Source organism: Gobio gobio (genome assembly GCF_949357685.1).
Source record: "Gobio gobio genome assembly, chromosome: 20".
Lineage (NCBI taxonomy): Eukaryota > Metazoa > Chordata > Actinopteri > Cypriniformes > Gobionidae > Gobio > Gobio gobio.
In genome coordinates this window covers 21,630,903-21,651,022 of record NC_137113.1, presented here as the reverse complement: position 1 = coordinate 21,651,022, position 20,120 = coordinate 21,630,903, and positions in this window count along the sequence as shown.

Sequence of the window (20,120 nt, the reverse complement as noted above, 5' to 3'; positions counted from 1 at the left end):
TTTAGCTAAATTCATGACCAATTCAATTTGTGGTTAAGACAATTAAAAGCTAAGTGTTTAGCCATTTTGGTCTTAGACCATTTTTTTTTACTATAGGCTATTGGCAACAGTGAGTAGGCCTGTCTTTAGAGGTTCATAAGTTATCGTTACAAATCACGTCCCCATATCAATGAATGCCATTTTACTTCTGGAACCCAACTGCTGCACTCTAAATAGAAGAATAAAGTGCAGTAAGCTGTTTGCACCACAAGCCAGTGCGTTTGTGTACGATAATAAGTTAAAATAATATAGCTAACAAATGCCGATTTAGAATATCAAACAGCATAACGGAGTGTTTTTGTACCGCTAAAATAACTCGAAGTGGACGACACCGGAACATTCACGTAAATGAGGTGAATTGAACTGATGTGTACACACTGTTTTGAGGTGTGAACGGTTATATCAGTGGATTGACACAAGAGGGCGTGATAACTGAGTTGAAGTCAAACTTTCATCAGAGGAGACGAGTGCTGAATAAGAAAGCGTGCTGTGATCCAACGAGTTCCTTGAGCAGTATCTAGTTTCTTGGAAATGTTTGGTATTTTCTTTGTGCCAAAGCTATTAAAAATAAGTTGACTTAATTATAGAACAAGAAACTGCGGTTTAGGTTTAAAGGGACAGGAGTGTGTATTTCCTCTTGGTGAAAAACAAGTCTTTTTGAAGCTGAAAAGATTCTGTTTCATTAAGAGGATGTATGTCACTTTAGCCTTGTATCTGTGTGAATGACATGAGAAAAGATGAGGAACAGTGTGCATTACACCTCAGCTGAGTGCACATGCTCACCTGACTGTAGGCTGTTGAAGGGTCGTCACCTCTCACCCCTTCTGCTAATCAACAGCCTCTGAGCTGAGACATCCTGAACTGGCTTTTTCTTCTTTTTTTAACATCTGCACCTCATTACAATGTCTCCCACTGCAAAGCCTAAATCCTCTTAATGATCTAGTATAGACCCACCCCCATCTAAAAAGTGTCCCTGCATGGTTACACAGTATTGTTTCCCATGGATCAGGATGCCAAACGTGTGGATTAAGGTAATCCATACTCTTCAGGCTGAAGCGGTGGGGAACTTGACTAGATTGCGCAGAACCTCTTAGGTTTGTGGATTGGGAGATTAAGGCAGGTTAGATGACGGCTAAATGGTTTGAAACGGGTTATAGGGAGGATAGTTTAGTCAAAACACCTGTTGACTGAGGGGCAGATTATTCTTTTTTTTATTTCATACAGTGAAAACGATGATGTTAAATGCCTGGTGTGGTGCTAAGCAAGAAGTACCGTAGCTATAGTTTTGTTTAGTTTTTTTCTTGTCTGCAATAAAAGTCAATGAAGACCAATGTTGTTTTGGATCCTATTGACTTTCATTATATGGGCAAAACAGTTGAAGCATTCAAAATTCAAAAAATTCTTACATTATATTTTAAGGTGTCATTGTTACTGTGTAATTATAGTCAAACCAAAAATTATTCAGATTTCTACTGGTGGGTGCAGGACACTAGTGAGGATAGCAAAACCAAGAAAACTCTGACATAATATACCCAAAAATTGTATACCAGTAAAATTTGGGACCTAAAATTATTTTGACATGCTGACCTGTGTTTTTTCTTTAATTGCTAATGTGATCTACACCACAGACTGAACAAAATTAAGCATTTATTGGTAATCGGTTGACCTAAATTGGTATTATCTAATTGCGTTCTTAAATTTGACAGCTGATTGGTTGATTGTAATCCATTACATATACCTTTCTATCAAGTTATCTTACATTATCAAGATTAATTTGTTCTGACACTGTTTAACTCTGAGTTCTTGACATATTTTATTACCACACTGTAAAAAAAAATTCAGGTCTCCAATTGAAAATGTTCTAGTGACCGATCACATCTAAATTTTTCAGTTGGCCAAATTGAATTTATGCAATTTAATTCAATTAAAATTCAAGAAATTCAACTGGCCAACTAAAAAATGTAGATGTGATCGGTCACTAGAAAATGTTCAATTGGAGACCTGATTTTTTTTTTTTACAGTGCATTTTCTAAACTATGGCGAATAAACTGTGAAAAAATGTTGAAGGTGTCTGAATAAATTTTGGTTTGACTGTATATTTAAGTACTGAGTAATATTAATTAACAACATGCACTTACTATAGGGTTAGAGTAGTGTTTGGTTGAGGTTTAGATGCATAATTATGCATGATTTACTATTATTACTATGGCAAGTACGTGTAACAAGGATACTGTAAAATAAAGTGTTGCTTTTTTGTTTTTAAAAACAATGTAAAAGTGGGATGCAAAAACATTCTGTCTGAACACGTCTCACAGAACACGTTTTGCAGGGCAGTGGAATGGAGAAAAAACTTGTTTTTAGAAAGCTCCAAAAGACATGTGAGCACAATGGTCAAATACGTCCATCTAGCCCATGTTTTCATAGAAAAAGATTGGAAAAGCAGTGCAGTGGAATGGAAAAACACGTTCCGCGTGAACGGCCGCTAACTGTAAATCAAACACCTAAGTTAGCAGCTCTGTTCCAGACGCAAATCTCATTTGAGAGGATTCACGCTAAAAACAAACAGATAACCGGTGTAGCAGATGTTTTAGCTGTTTAGCTAGCATTGCCTTTAATTGTTTAGCTCACCTCTGCACTGATTACTTGTGCTCTTTCAAACATCCAATATATAAAGCAGGCGTCATGGTTTGTAACGGCCTGCTAAAGTACCTTAGCTCGTGTGTATAGAGTTAGCAGTGGGGGTCTGAGCGGTTGATCGGGAGGGTGGGCATGGGGGGTGTTAGGGATTACCCTCTTTTGCAAAGCCTAGTTACATTGCAGAAGTAAATGAGCTGTTGAAAGAATGCATCCAGGGCAGGAACAACCGTACGTCCTGGGGGCCGAAGCTTAACCGCCGCCCGATTGGTGGGATTACAGAGGAAATGAGAGGACAGAGCAGGGGACCGAGAGCCAGGTAATTCAGCTCTAATTAACCACATTCACCGACTTGCATGTATTCTTCCCCACCTTTTCTTCATTCCTGCAGGATTTGTTCCTACCTGTTGAGACATACTGTTGCCCTGTGCATTCTCAGACATCATTGTTTGGGAGCCCAATGCTGCATGTTTGGACTGAGGCAAGTTTACTTTACCTCGTTCCGCAGGTCACCGTCAAAGATCGTAGCCCTTGCGAGCAGCAGGTGTTGTACGGCTAATGTGTTTGTGTGATAAACTTTCTCTCAGTCTCATCTGACTTCGTATTTGTCAAGCGACGTTAATTACGACTCTCCCCTGCTATGTCTTTCTCTGTTTCTCCATCTCTGAGCTGTCACCTCTGTGTCAGTGGATATCCCTGAGTCTCAGCATGCAGCGTCCATTGGAGCTGAATGCGCCCTCCCTCTCAGCCACCGGCCCACCAGCCGGCGCTGTCCTGACATGACAGCCCATTGTGTTTGTCCAGCCAGGCCGAAACCCCTGGCCGCAGGAAGGAATTAAGAAAGGATAGGAGGGGAGAAGTAATTATGTTTAGTCACTGAATTCTGTAGATCCCTGTGTTAATTATGCGATTCACCACAAAACACTGTCAAGTCAAGTGAAAAGAGCAGGAATGCCGGTGAGAGCGGATCAGAACATGACACCTCGGAGCCCCTGTGAGGTCAGGGCAGGACCGTGTGTTTGTAAGGGTAGGATAAGCCGCTCACGTACACCAGGCTCCAATTACAGGCCTGCCCATTCACATGCATCTCTCCTTGGCTCGTCTGGTTTGTCAGCAATTTTTTTGCAATTAATAGGGCGTGAGAATCAATATGCCGTAACGTGCGTCTGCAGAGTAAAAGACTGTGTGTTGTGTAACCGCTCTACAGTACATTAAACTAGATCAGGACACCCCAGTGCTCTCTGCAACTTGTTTGTAAGAGTCTCTGTAGTACTGTAGTCTAGGGGTTTTCAAATTGTGGCGTAAAAAAGACCACATTCAAAGGTTGTGAATTCAAGATGATTGGGACACGTTTTCCAAGTCATCTCAATGGCAAAGAGTGTCCAAATCACCCTGAATTCACCCTACTGTATATCAGTCATTTGAAATTGGTAAGAAAGGCAAACCAAATTTATATGTGTGTGTGTGTGTGTGTGTGTTTCTAACAATATATACATATACAAAGATATATACACATACATAATACACACATATTTGTGTGTATGTATGTATTATGTTGGAATTGTATAGTACATACTCTATATTGTGTGTGTGTGTGTGTGTGTGTGTGTGTGTGTGTGTGTGTGTGTGTGTGTGTGTGTGTGTGTGTGTGTGTGTGTGTGTGTGTGTGTGTGTGTGTGTGTGTGTGTGTGTGTGTGTGTGTGTGTGTGTGTGTGTGTGTGTGTGTGTGTGTGTGTGTGTGTGTGTGTGTGTGTGTGTGTGTGTATATGTATATGTGTGTATATATATATATATATATATTATAATATACATTTATATATTAAAGTAAGTAATTAATATATTGTGTGTATATATACACGCATATATATATATACACACACACACATTTCTAACATAATAAATACATATACAAATATATATATATATATACATACACACATAATATATATACTATACATTTCCAACATAATATATACATACACACAAATATGTGTGTATGTATGTATGTGTGTATATATACACATATATATATATATATATATACATATATATATATATATATATATATATATGTATATATATATATATATATGTGTATATATACACACATACATACATACACACATATTTGTGTGTATGTATATATTATGTTGGAAATGTATAGTATATATATTATGTGTGTATGTATATATATATATATATATATATATATATATATATATATATATACATACACACACATACATAAATATATACATACATATATATATTAGGGCTGTCAAATGATTAATTGCGATTAATCGCATCCAAAATAAAAGTTTGTGTTTACATAATATATGTGTGTGTACTCTGTTAATTATTGTTTATATATAAATACACACACATTCATGTATATATTTAAGAAATATTTGCATGTATATACTGTATATACATTTATATAATCTATAATATATATAAATATACATTTTTTATATATAAAAATAATATTTTTTTCTTAAATATATACATGCTTGTGTGTGTATTTATATATAAATAATAATTAACAGAGTACACACACATATATTATGTAAACACAAACTTTTATTTTGGATGCGATTAATCGCGATTAATCTTTTGACAGCCCTAATATATATATATATATATATATATATATATATATATATATATATATATATATATATATATATATATATATATGTATATACGTATATATATATATATATATATATATATATATATATATATATATATATGTATATACGTATATATATATATATATATATATATATATATATATATATATATATATATATATATATATATATATATATATATATATATATATATATACGTATATATACACGTGTATACATTTACATGTGTGTGTGTGTGTCTAATATATATATATATATATATACACACACACACACACACATTAATATATAAATGTATATATATACATTAATATATAAATGTATATTATATATTAGTAATTAATATATTGTGTATATATAAAAATGTGGTTTTCTTTGTATATAAATCATTTATGGCACCATAAGTTTTACTCTGTAAAAGTTTAGGATTATATTTATTATGAAATGTTATAATAGCTGTGTATTTCAGTTTCAATGATGCATTTTGGTTTTAGTACAATGACGAATAACAGCTAATCAAGCTTTTAATTAATTAAGTAATTAACATTTAAAAATTAATTTTGCAAACAAATTTGCTTTTTAATACGAAGCTTCATGTTTATTATGTACAAAATGTCTGCTTAAAAATACATAGCTTCATTTTTAGGAAGAGGTTATTTGGGGATCTTTGTGTTCAAAAAGTTTGAAAAGGCATGCTGTATTCATCCTATAGTATCAGTGAACATGCTATTGTATAAAATGTATTTATACTCTCCTTCACAGATGTGCTGTAGCCTGGGGAACCAGACCAATGTGCTTCTAATATCTGTCTCCATATTATGGCTTCTCTTTTGTAAGTGAGGAGAGAGAGGCAGATACGATCAGGTGCGGGAGCCTTGGTCTGCGGGCTAGACCAGGCACTGGAGGAGACAGGAGAGAAGAGGAGGAAGTCATTTATGGGTTGAGCATGTTTCATGCCTCAGAAGTCATGTTGAATTAAATAGAGTAATCACTGCTTGAGGCCACCCTCTCTCCGGTTCACTCTCTCTTTCGCTCTTTGTACCTCATTTGCGGCTGAGAGGAGTGGATTATCACTAGATCACCGCAGAGGCCGGTCCAACAAACGCGCACACACTTTACTTCACCACAACGTGTGTTTAGAGCCTGGTCTACTTCATTTTTTAAGTTTTTTCTTTTTCGCACATTGTAGTCTCTCACTTTTGTTTAGCCAATCAAAAGCTCGCAATCAAGTCTCACTGCGTTTGATTTGCCCACCAACCTGTTAGTCATTTGACCCTGTGTCCTCCAGCCAAACGAAGGAGAAGAACCACAAGGTCAGAGAGATAAAAATAGTTTTGATTCAGATCAACTGAAGCGTTTAATTCTGGAGGTGCCCTCAGGCCACTTCCGTGAATGCTCTTAATCCACTTCTATAATGCACATTGCCCAATTGTGTATGTGCATTATCTGGACGCAATGTGCGCTCCTTTGGGCGGTCATTGTGAAACACAATGCTGAGTGTCTCCCGTGAGCCGTATGAATTTAGACGATGACAGCTGAGCGTGGAGACAAGGCCATATATCTTATTTATGGGGCGGAGGGAAAGGTAGCAGCGGGACATGGGTGTCATATTGAGAGGCTGATGAGGGAGCAGAGAGAGTGACTGTGAACTGCTTCCGCCAGCATAAGTTAGATGCCAAAGAATGGCAGAGTAGGGATGGGTGTAACACTTTTTTTTTTGTACAGTTTGTAGCCCAATGTTTTTTGTGCCGTTTCCCTCAGAATTGGATCTAATTTTCCCATGCTCGTTTGTTACCCATTACAGGTTGTTTAAATCTAAAACGTATTCATAAACTCTATAAATTCACGTCAAGGCCTACAACAATCGCTGTCGTTCAGTCTATCAAAGGGTTGGATGTCAATTCGACATTTCTACGTGTTTATTTGTTAAAGGTGCATATGCAGCTTTTTTCGTTTAAAATTAAACAAATTTAAGTAAGGCGGCGGCTATTTGCACTAAGTGCAAATAGCGATAGAGGCTATTTACACCAAGTGTAAATAGCAAATAGATTCTATTTACACTAAGTGAAAATAACATTTTCTTAGCGATAGATGATATTTACAAGTAAAATAGCATACTAAGTTAAAATAGTGATATATTCTATTTACACCATGTAAAAGTAGCAGTTCTTTGCAATATGTGTAAATAGAAATTACTTGCAATTTATACTTTATTTTGACAGATACATACTATTTGCACATCAGTATTGTTGTACATTAACAGGATGCAATAATAACAGAGTGTAAATGATTATATTTATTAAAATTATTAAATGGATGCCGCCTTGATGGGACAATAAAAGCCCTTCCTACACCTAACCCTACCCAATAAATGCTTTTATTATTATTGAACATTTCGTTAGGCACTTTATTTCTACATTTAGAACATTTTTCTTGTAATTAAATGCCTTTCCGATGTGATTTGTGATGAGAAAAGGGATAAGAGCGAGCTCTGCAAAAGGCGGATTTGAACCCGGGTCGATCACGTCAAAACCAGGATCCTTAAAGGGTTAACTTCAGCGATTTAGCATTAAGCTTTGTATCAGTAGAAACCCGTTAGTATATTCAAATTATGGTACTTTTCCCCCTCATATCCCCCTGAGACGAGAGAATTATGCATTTTATTTATGGAAAAAATCCTCCGATGACGCAAATATCGTCATTTTGCGTCATCAGAGCATTTTTTGCCGCATGTTATCAACCCGCCCACAGGGGAGAGATCTCTCACAGAATGTAAATGCGCATGGCCGCACGGATCGGGCGTTAATAACGGAGCGGTGGAGCAAAGTGAGTGTTTCAACTTTTCAATGAATTCCTATGAAAGTTTACAAAGCGAGAATGAATGATGCGCTTACCTCAGCTCTGCTCAGCTCTTTGCTCTCGTGATGAATGAAGTATGACTCCTGCTTCGTCAGCTGGACCCCAAGGGACGTTTAAGGGTTAAGGCCAAAGTATACTTCATTTTTTACACGTATGCGAGGGTCAGCGGACTGTGCGCGTGATGCGAATTTCGTCACCAGAAGAGTATGCGCGTAATAAACGTGCACAGTCGGATTTTTGTAACCACGTACTTTCTACGTGCAGGTTGCACATGCATTTTTTTTAGTTTTTACATGGGTTGTAACCTGTGGCGAGAGATTGCTCAAAACGCATACGAGTCAGAAGAAGTATACTTTGCAAGGCTGCGTGCTCACGGATGCGTAAAAAAACAAAGTATACTATCAGCTTAACTCTGTTTCACTATGGTAAGTCAATTCAAAGTGTTTAGACCGGGATGCTTTTCATGCTCCGGCTACTTTGATGCATGAGTTGCATAGGTTAGTAAATGTGCCAGAAAGGTTGACATGGAGCATCTCGAACCTCCGGGGAATCACCTGTTTAAAAAAAAAAAAAACCATAGAACAGAGAATCATCTTGCATAAAGTGAAAGCAACAGAGCTCGTAATAGAACGAGAACCAACATTATAGGCTTTTCGGAGATGGCAAAAATTGAGGGATTTGAAATGTTGTAAAGGCGTCGCAGAGATGGCATTTTTATTACTCAACAGGGGAGTAAGGTATATTATTGAACAAATAAATTGCCATATGAGTTCATTGTAAAGCATTATCTATTGTGAAGGCTCATTTCATTATGGTTGTTATAGTGATGTTCCGGAATTTATTTTTAAGGAAGTTCTGTGTATATTAAAGGGGTATCTAAAGTAACGTCTTCAGATAGTCAGCTTGAGATCCTTTTCATCTAAACTGATTGTACCTCTTCAGCCTAGTTGTGAATGTTTTATGTGCAGTAGCCATATTCATCCGCAGTCACGCAAAGCCGAAGCACAATCAAAACAATGTTCTTCTGTAAAATGCATGCATTTATGTGTACCTTTAATGAAATTGTTCATATTTGTTTAATACCTTCCTTAAAGAAACTATTTTATTCAGCAAGGGTGCATTGTATTGATCAAAAGTGAAAGTAGATTTTGTTGTACATTGTTGCAAAAAATGTCAAGCAAATGCTGTTCTTCTGAACCTTCTATTCATTAAAGAATCCTGAAAATGCCACGGTTTTCAAAAAATATCAAGCAGCACAACTGTTTTCAACGATGATAATATATTTTTTTATGAGCAACAAATCAGCTTAATAGAATGATTTCTGAACGATTTCATGGGACACTGAAGACTGGAGTATTGATGCTGAAATAGAAAAGTTTAATTAAATTGTAATAATATTTCACAATATTACTGTGTTTTTGATCAAATAAATGCAGCCTTGGTCATCATAAGAAGTCTTACTAACCCCAAACTTGGTAGTGTATTAAATTTAATTAAACTTGGTAGTGTATGCCAAATTTAACAAGAAAATCTCCTGATACAAATGATACTTCTTTCATTTAACTTTTTTTAAAAGGGATAGTTCACCCCAAAAATGTAAATTGTATTTAAATTGTATATTAAATTTTTTGTTTTGGCCATACTATGGAAGTCAGCAGAAGAAAGAAATTCATACAGGTTTGGAACAACTTAAAGGGATAGTTCACCCAAAAACAAAAATTTTATGTTTTTCTGCTTACCCCTAAGGCATCCAAGATGTAGGTGTCTTTGTTTCTTTAGTAGAACACAAATTAAGATTTTTAACTCCAACCGTTGCTGTGTGTCACTCATAATGCTTGTCAATGGAGACGAATTCTATTAGAGTAAAAAAAAAACATGGACAGACAACTTCAAATTAAACCCCGCGGCTCGTGACGACACATTGATGTCTTAAGACACGAAACGATCGGTTTCTGAGAGAAACCGAACGGTATTTATGCAAATATAACACCTCATATCAGACAAACGCTTTAGACTGCCATCACTTCCCGTAGGTGAGGTCAAAATAGCGGCCGGGTCATAGATATATACATAGATACCTCATTAGTGCCTGCGTGGATCATGGTGTGGATCGCTCGAATGAGGAATCTACGTTTACATACCTATGACCCGGCCGCTATTTTGACCTCACCTACGGGAAGTGATGGCAGTTTGGAGAGCTAAAGCGTTCGTCTGAAATGAGGTGATATATTTGCATAAATACCGTTCGGTTTCTCTCAGATCTTTTCGTGTCTTAAGACATCAATGTGTCGTCACGAGCCGCGGGGTTTAATTTGAAGTTGTTTGTGTATGTTTTTTTTTACTCTAACGTTAATAGAATTCGACCCCATTGACAAGCATTATATGAGTGACACACAGCAACGGTTGGAGTTAAAAATCTTCATTTGTGTTCTACTGAAGAAACGAAGACACCTACATCTTGGATGCCTTAGGGGTAAGCAGAAAAACATCAAATTTTCGTTTTTGGGTGAACTATCCCTTTAAGGGTGAGTGGTGATGGTGAATGATTTGTGGCTGAACTATCCCTTTAGTTTAACGTGATCACAAATAAAAAAAATTATAATTAAAGTGAAAAGTTGTTGTTCCTTTCTCACAATTGTTTATTTGCCCTGTAAATCCTTTTATATTTGTACAGAGACTTCAGGAGGATGGTGGAAACCCTGTACCTCATTTAAACGGTTGGTGTTACAATGTTACAACTATATCCACCCTCCCCTACTTTTAGACCAGCGAAAATTGTATCCATTACACATAGAACCATGTAAGTTACAACCAACCTCACACTTTAGTTTCAGCTTTGAAATGTCTAACATAACTTTAATCTAGTCCTATGTGAACAGCGGTACTGCACCCGCACTCATATATCTCTATTTACACAATCGGATTGGCCACAGTAAGCAGTGTTAATTGCACTTACCAGTAGCCTGTGGGCGTCATGGGGATTATCGACCTGAATCATATTAGTGAAGCTTCCCAATGAACGGGACATTTACGGATCTGTGGCTTTGATTGTTTTATCCTGCTTTACTGTTCAGTGTGGAATGTTTTAATCCAATAACAGACACTATATTCTGACAGAGGTACAGACCGCGGTGCTGCCTCACCGTGTGCCACCAGTGGGTGGCAGCAGTCTCCACTTTTTGCATGGCGAGCTTATTCAGGGGGTTCTCTGGTGGTCTTTGAGAATCTGACAGCGCCTGTCAGTAGGCCTAAGTGTCCTGCAAACATGCAACATTCAGAGCTTCTAATTTAGGCTTTTAGCTGCGAGCTCATTTGCAGGGTGCCTCGGAGCAAAAGCAATCTCGTCAGGAGAAAGTTTACTTTAAGACTGAGGCGCAAAACACACTTATCGAATTACCAAGGGACTGTTTATGTGAGTATGTATGAGTGCGTCTGATTTAAGGGACAGTTTAAAAAAAATCTGTCATTTACTCAAACCTGAATGACTTAGCCTACTCTTTTTTTGTAGTTTTGAAGAATGTTTCAACGGTTATTTTCCATACAATAAAAAGCCAATGGGTCCAAAACAGCATTACTCCATGGTCTTTCATTGTATGGGGAGAGAAAAACAACAACACTTTAAACCGTTCATTACACTTTTTATGCAAATATGACTGCAACGATTGACATACAAAACTGTCAAATGTTTTCCTTATATTGTAATAATCATCACAAACTGTAGTAATTGCCTAACATGTATACATTCTCAAGAGGTTTAGTAACCACATAATCTGTATTATTTTAGCTGTGTAGGCCTATTACTGACATTTATTTATTTAAAATGTGTATTTATATTTTAAATATGTTCTGTGTTCATACAGGTTTGGAACAAAGAGTGAGTAAATGATTTTCATTAAGTTTCTGTAATGTGGTGGACGCTGACAGGCACTGCTGAATAACCAGATGACCGAAGGGTTGTTAATGCATATGGAAGTAATACTAAAGCCCTCTACTCTCAGACCTGTTCACACAGCACTCAAGAGGGGATTTATAACTCCTCGCATCCTCTCACAGTCCCCATCACCATTCCACCTGTTACCTTCTCTTTCTCGCTTTAATCCCTGAACTTTGTCACCTTCCAAAAATCTCCATCTCCCCTTCTTCTCCGCTCTCCTCTTCCCTCAGATACACCTGTGGCGGTCTTATCTGCGGCTGTGCTGTGTGAGTGTGGTATTATGAGATTAAGGATGGAGCTCTGATGATCGGATGCAGGTCTTAATTGGAGTGGAAGGTGTGCTTGGCTCCAGACAGTGATTTTGACTCAGGGATATGACAGTCGAGTAGGGCTCAGGGCACTGATACGGGACCTGGTTGGTGGAAGGATGTCAATATAATTCTCTAATCGTTTCTGATTGGTCCAGGGAGCTTGGTTGGGATAGACGGATAAGGAGAACGACTCCCCGCTCTCTTGTGTTTCGATGTCTTAGCACTCTCTCCGTATCCACGAGCTTAATGGCCGGCTGTCCATCATAATGCAATCATAACTGAAAGGTGTTCCCAATCAGGATTGCGGATTAAGAGATTACGCTCGCATTGTCGCTGCCCATTGTGAGGGGTCAGGCCCGCGTAATTTCGGTGATGGAGGACTGGTGTGTTTCCGTGTGCCTTTACCCAGGTCACCCTGACGGCTTGTGGCAGGTGTGGCCTCTCTAATGACAAAAGACCATATTGATATAATTGCTCTCTTTTTGTGATTAATTTCATATTGTAATGGGACAGGATTTAGCAAAGCTCTCCCCAAAACTCCCAAGCTTCTCATTACAGGAAGAGCTCTGTCGTAGCATCTCACTGCGATGTTAATATAGGCCATTGTAGTAAATGAGCGCCCATTAGGTTATTGTATTTCATTGGTCTTTTAGAGGTGGAGCAAAACAGCCCAAATTGGGGTAAAGGCCCGTTCACACCAACAACGATAACTGACTATAGGGTTTTGTTAATCATTCTAATTCTATGAGAACAGGTAAGTCCACAACACACCAATAACAATAATGACAGCGGAAACATATCATTAAAATCGTAATCCACCTGATGTTAAAGAGCGCATGCTTATAACTTACAGAACGTTATCAGGATTTGGTGTGGATGCTAATATAGTTATCTTTATAATTATCGTTTTTCGCCCTTAAGAGCCTCATGGGAAGATTAAAAACCTCTCGTCACAACAAGTCCCCGGTTGATGCGTTCAGAGACTCGGGGACCGTATCGAGCAGGTGTTCATACTGCACAGATTGAATTTGCTGCAGGGCATCCTGCGAGCATCCGCGGCCGCCTCTAAAAGCCTGAATTAGAGCTTCTGAATATTACATGCGTGTAATGGGGTTTTAATTTTGGAGATCTCCAGTATTGTTCATTATTCAACGGGGCATTTTACACTAGCGATCGCAGCCGAGTTCCACCTGTGGATGAAAAGCCCTGCAGGTAAAAATTGGATCAAAATTACAGCATGACCTCCTATCAGCTGGTCAATCTCATTCACTTGGCCGTGTAGATTGTGAAAGCACGGGGCATTGTGAGTTTGGGAGGCCGTTAACTGAAATGGCCTTTGACAAGACCCCCCTTGTCACCACGCACCGCTTATAGGGCCTTTTTTGCCCTGTGCGTCACGCTTTCCTCCATTGCTCTCCATTCATTCCTCCCTCCTCAGCAGGCCTTCATAAAGAAACAGGCCCAGCCGTTGACCCCGCCATTCAGACCAGGGCTCTCTGCTGTGCCCAGCATGCCGTCTAACAGGCATTCTCAGTGCCCCATTTCTGATGGCTAGAATTGCCCGGGACCCTCGGGGTCAAATGTGGGCCTGGCATATGCCCCTAAATCGCACCAGCGTGGAGTAGGAACACCTGAACCCTTGCCCTCTAAAATCAGTTTTCTTCTTTCCAGAGATTTAAGAGCACTTTTCAATGAATCTAGATGGGAAGAACTGAGCTAATCGCAGAAGGATCTACTAATGAAAGCGCGTAAAACAACAACCGTGTTTTTTTTTTTTTTTTTAAGTTCTGCGCTCTGTCAAAGCCACGACGTGCCTGTTGCGTCCCTTCAAAAAGACGCTGTGTGAAGACATTACTCAATTATTGCTCTTAAGTGCCTCTTAAAATTTAAGTGCTGCGCTGTCTGTCAAGCTGCCATTATGTTTAAAGGCTGTTCCCCTTGTGTCTGTTCATCTTATCAGTTTTAGGGCAATTTCATAACGGAGCAATTTAATCCACTGTGTGGTTTCAATCCATCGAGTTCTCCGGCGGTATCACTGGAAGTGTACACTCATATGCACACAGGCAGCGAAGCAGGAGAACACAGTGTTTTCCACAGTATGTTGATGGCCGGTGAGGTCACTCTCTCTCTCTCTCTCTCTCTCTCTCTCTCTCTCTCTCTCTCTCTCTCTCTCTCTCTCTCTCTCTCTCTCTCTCTCTCTCTCTCTCTCTCTCTCTCTCTCTCTCTCTCTCTGATAGTGAAGAGTGGAAGATGAGCAGGTCTCTGTGGAGTGAATAAATGTGTAAATGCAGGTCGTTCTTCTCTAATCCACAGAGGTGGAAAAGCACTGAGCCGTTAAATAAGCAGAGAGCTGAGCCGCTTTGCTCTTCGCCTGCATATTGACCAGAGACTTAAGATGATTAATGCAGCACTTTAGCGCTGCAGAGTAGTGTGTGTGTGTGTGTGTGTGTGAGAGAAAAAGACAGAGAGATGGACAGTGAGAAAGAATAGAGATTTTAATTGTTCTGTTTTAACGATAATGACTGCATGAAGTCTGAAATGACAGATTTGCCATGTCTTCTTCCTGTAAACATATTTAAAAATCTTTAAAACAAGATCAATTTACTTGAAACTCAATTGTCGAAGATAATAAGATTTAAGACATACATTTGACCCCTGGACCACAAAACCAGTCAGAAGTTGCACGCTTTTATACCATATTCTTTTATAATATACCATTTGTGGCAATAGCCAACAATACATTGTAAAGGGCAAAATTATCGATTTTTCTTTTAATGCCAAAAATCATTAGGATATTAAGTAAAGATCATGTTCCATGAAGATATTTTGTAAATTTCCTTACCTAAATATATAAAACATTTATTATTAGTAATTTGCATTGCTAAGGACTTCATTTGGACAACTTTACAGGCGATTTTCTCAATATTTCTATTTTTTTTTGCACCCTCAGATTCCAGATTTTCAAATAATTGTATCTCGGCCAAATATTCCTATCATACCAAAACATACATCAATGGAAAGCTTATTTATTCTGCTGTCAGATGATGTATGAATCTCAATAAAATAAAAAAAAGACCCTTATGACTGGTTTTGTGGTCCAGGGTCACAAATCTAACAAGGCTTATTAAAAACACAAGAAAGTTACGTTAAAAAAAAAGACATTCTCAATATACGTTCTCAAAAAATCACACTACCTATTTTATTGTTTAGCATTAAAATATATATATATTTTACCTTAGACATTTTTATATATCTTTAGAAATATTTTTTTTTTCTTGGTTTAAACCGGGGTGTTTACACTTAAAAATGCAAAGAAAAACAATTTGCCAATAATGTAAGAACCCAAATCTAGATATTATATTTTATAACATTTATATTTTGTATTATATTTTTCTATATTGTTTAATTTATACGTTTTATATAAATAAATTAAATTGCATTTGTATTGTTTAGATTACTGTAAAACAAGACACTCATACTGATTAAGATTTTTTTTTTTTTTTGTGCAATGCACAGCAAAAACCGTGAAAGACTCATTGTCATAAAATTCACTGGTTGTCAGCACATACCCAAATAGCGAACAATTCCCCAGATTGTGAGATGAGAGAAATGACAAGTAAACCGTGCAAACAGGTTTTGCATAGCTTTATCTGAATTCAAGAAGTTGCGCTTGACATCCCAATCCCAAGGTTGCACCTCGTTCGCAGAGAGGGGTTGTAATTGGCTACTGACAGCAGGGTGAAGGGTCAGATGCAATCGGGACTCAGGTAATTTACTGGTGGAAGTGATTTACGTGTGTGTTTGTTTTTCATATTCACCACTCCATGAGAAATTGCATTTTTAACAGGGCGGGAGGGAATGCAGAACAGTTGGATGCTGATTGCAGATATTCTGCATGTGCTGTGTGTGTGTGGGTGAGTGTGTTTTCTATGTGCATATTTATGCGGTCACTTAGTTGCTCTCCCCTCTAACACAACCGTACAGAAGAAGCGTGTGGACTTTTGCACTGCATAAAAATCTGAATAAAGTAGTAAATGTAGCAGTATGATGCTTTTTGTGCGAAAGATATTCAAATCAGAAATACTCAGCAAAGATGGTAAAAGAATAGCCATGTAAAGCTTTGATAACAGGCTTTTCATGGCAATGGGCTGAACAGTGCATGTAGAAAGAAACTGTCCTTTCATGTTGCTGCATGTCACAATAGGCCAAAAGGTGAATGCCAGCAGTTATAGACTGAACCAAATAGGCAACGTCAGATCTCGCAAAGCAATAAACCTTTTATAATACAAGGGGTCATCTTTCCCTCCATAGATTACCTGTACGGCTGCAGATCCATTAACCTTGAGTGGAACACATGACCGTTCTCTGAGCTTTCTGGTTAGGAAGCCAAATCAAAGTTGTAAGAGAGAAAATGGGAGTGAATATAGAGCTGTGAAATCATGGGAAAGGATCTAAAAATGGCCTTCTTGTATTTTTCGATCACCCGAAGGTTGCGAAAGAATCAGATGTGCGAACGTTGCGGAGGTATTTCCGCATGACACTGCTCAGGACCTTTATTTGGCTTTGCAAAAGTCTCAATTGTAGTTGTAAATGGACTAAGGAATCCCGTTCTGTTCCCTTTGCTCATCTTGAAAATGAATAAGAGTACAGTTTTGACATACGGATGCCAAAAGAAGCTAGAAAGAAGCATGAATCCTGGGAAAACAGGTTGAGACTTCTCAGCTATGTAATGTTGCCTTCTGGCTGCTTGGGAGTAAACCTTTATGTTGGAAACATTAAACATCTATTTTATTCTAAGACTATATTTGCTGACTAATCGAGCTCTTGCTTTGGGAAAACTTTTTTTTTATTATTGAAATGAGGTTTTGTGTAATTCTCTTAACATATAGTCTAAAAAAATATTTTTGCATTAGCACTTAATTGGTCATGCTTTTTAACAAACAAACCACTGACACTTTACAGTAAGGATCACTTCTTTAACATAGTTAATGCATTTGTGAATTTACATACACATTCATTAAAGGGATAGTTCACCCAAAAATGAAAATTAGCCCATGATTTACTTACCCTCAAACATCCTAGGTGTGTATGACATTCTTCTTTCAGAATATTCGGAGTTATATATATATATTAAAAAAATGCCCTGGCTCTTTCAAGCTTTATAATGGCAGTGAATGGCTGTTTCTGGTTTGAAGTGCTCCACACGGGAATCAAGTTTTGTTACCGTTCTAGCGTAGGACACAGGTGTAGCGTAAGTTCCTGTGACGAACGCAGGAGCGAAGAGGATAGAGCAAAACAAAACTTGGTTCTCGCGAGAACTAGCATATTCTCACCGGAGCGTCCTACGCCATATGCTGGAACGCCAGTACGACAGTTGACGAAAGTTAGAGATTACAGTTTGTAAAGTTTTAAATATGGGTATTTATCTTACACAAACGCATCGCTTCTGAAGGCATTTATTAACCCCCCGGAGCCGTGTGGAGCTCTTTTATGATGGATAGATGCACTTTTATGGACTTCAAAACAGAAACAGCCATTCACTGCCATTATAAAGCTTTGAAGAGCCAGGACATTTTTTTTAATATAACTCTGATTATATTCGTCTGAAAGAAGAATGTCATATACAACTAGGAAGACTTGAGGGTGAGTAATTCTCATTTTTGGGTGAACCTTTAATGTTAATGATGTTAATATCTACATATACATTTTTTAACATTTCAAGTGATATAAACAACATTATGAACATGAATTGCCAATGAAAATATTTGTATAAATGAATTAACATTAAACTACATGATACTAATGGATTATCTAATGTTGATTAATTGAACCTTATTGTAAAGTGTTTAGCCGTATGCCATCAAATGATGAGATGGTTTAAAGACATCTTTCTTATATCAATGACAACTGTTATGCTACAAGTTAGCTACACTAACAGTCATGCAAGTTTCTGTGCCAATTGTGTCTCCTGTAATTAGAGGTGTACGGAGGTGGAAAATTGTGAATGTTGGATCTGCCAGGCAGTGATGAAGAAGCGTCTGTGGGGAATAGCTGGAAAGAAAAGGCAGGAAAATGCAAAGTGCTCGAGGGTCCCTTGGAGCCATTTCAGCACTCTCACAAAATCATTTCTGCAGATAAAATATTCAAAAAAGCAGTTATGTTTTCATTTAAAACATCATGTCCTCTGTAAGTTCTATTTAATGTCAAACCAAGCACTTGGGTTTATCTCAGACGTTCGTTTGTGTATTTGTAGCCGCTTGTTCACTATCCATTTTAACAGTTGGGGAAAAAAATATTGTTAGCTCTTCAGCTCTTGTTTGGTTATAGTTTATGTACTGTGTAACAACACTTTATGGATCAAGGCTAAATATGTGCGCGCGCCTCATGCTCAGTTTGTTCTGTTGTGTGCTCAGATGAATGCTTTCGTTTGAATAGTTACGATATCCTGCTTTCAATACTGTTGACATTTGTTCACCTTCATTGAAAGTCCAATAATTAAAAGAAAACGTCTTTAGAATGTGTATTGTACAGGAAGTGTGTGTTGCTATACACTTCAACATAAAGGTACCACTTTTCATGGAATGGTTCTTAAAAGAAGCATTTTTCTCTATTAAAAATAAGGATTATTTACTGGCATCTATGTTGAACAACTAAGAAAAAATATTTTAAGAACTGTTCACTGAAAGGTTCAGTGGGGAACCAAAAATGTTTGTTCTGTGGCATTAATGTGGACAAAGAACCATTGGTAGCACTTTATTTTACTGTCCTGTTCCGCATGTCCATACTATTATTATAGCAATTACAATTATAACTACCTTCAACCCCTAAACCTAACCTTAACCCATGTAGTTACCTCATTACCAGTACTTTCTTGTGTAAGTGCACTGGAAGTACACATACTGTAAAATAAAGTGTAACTGAACCATTTGTGCAATGGTAAAATTCTTCAAGGTTTTTTTTTATGGAACCTTGACAAAACCAAAAACATTTAAGAATATGTATTGTTATCATTAAAAAAACAAATACCTTTATTCCTTAACTTTGGAAGCAGGATATTTAAACAAGATTGTTTTTTACCTTTTGGCTAATTTGTTTTTCATCTTGGAAGACATTTTGGAATGAATTTTGGTATGAAGTAGATTAGCCTTCATTCCCTCAAATGTTACATGTAATAGGACTGTACAAACTAGAGAAATTAGACAAAAGTAGTCAAAAATAAGTGGGGAAAAAAAAACAACGAGTAATATTCTCTCCCAGTTGCCTTGCGCTTCTGTCAAATGGTAATTGGGGCCAGTAATTACTGTAAGTGGAGGGTTAACAGGCAATTAACCCGAAAGAAACAGTAGAGAATGTAAAAGATCAAGAGAAAGGGAGAGACAATGCATGATGAGTCCAACTAGAGTAACACATTTCCTTTCAACATTCTGATCTTTGCCTCCCCTGTCAGCCAAAGGCCGGCTTTGTTATACAAAAAGAGAGCTCTAAATCATAAAGGCAGTCATCAGCGCTCAGAAAAATCTGGACAAGGTCAAGTCAAAAAGGACTGAAAATGTGTGTTTACTGTGATGTTTGAAGAGGTGAGTACAGCTGCACTGCCGGCTGATTTGCTTTAGTGCGTTTCTTCCGACAGTCGCTGAATGTGCACTGTGCCATCTCAAAACACTTTGAGAAACGGTTCTTTGTCTGACC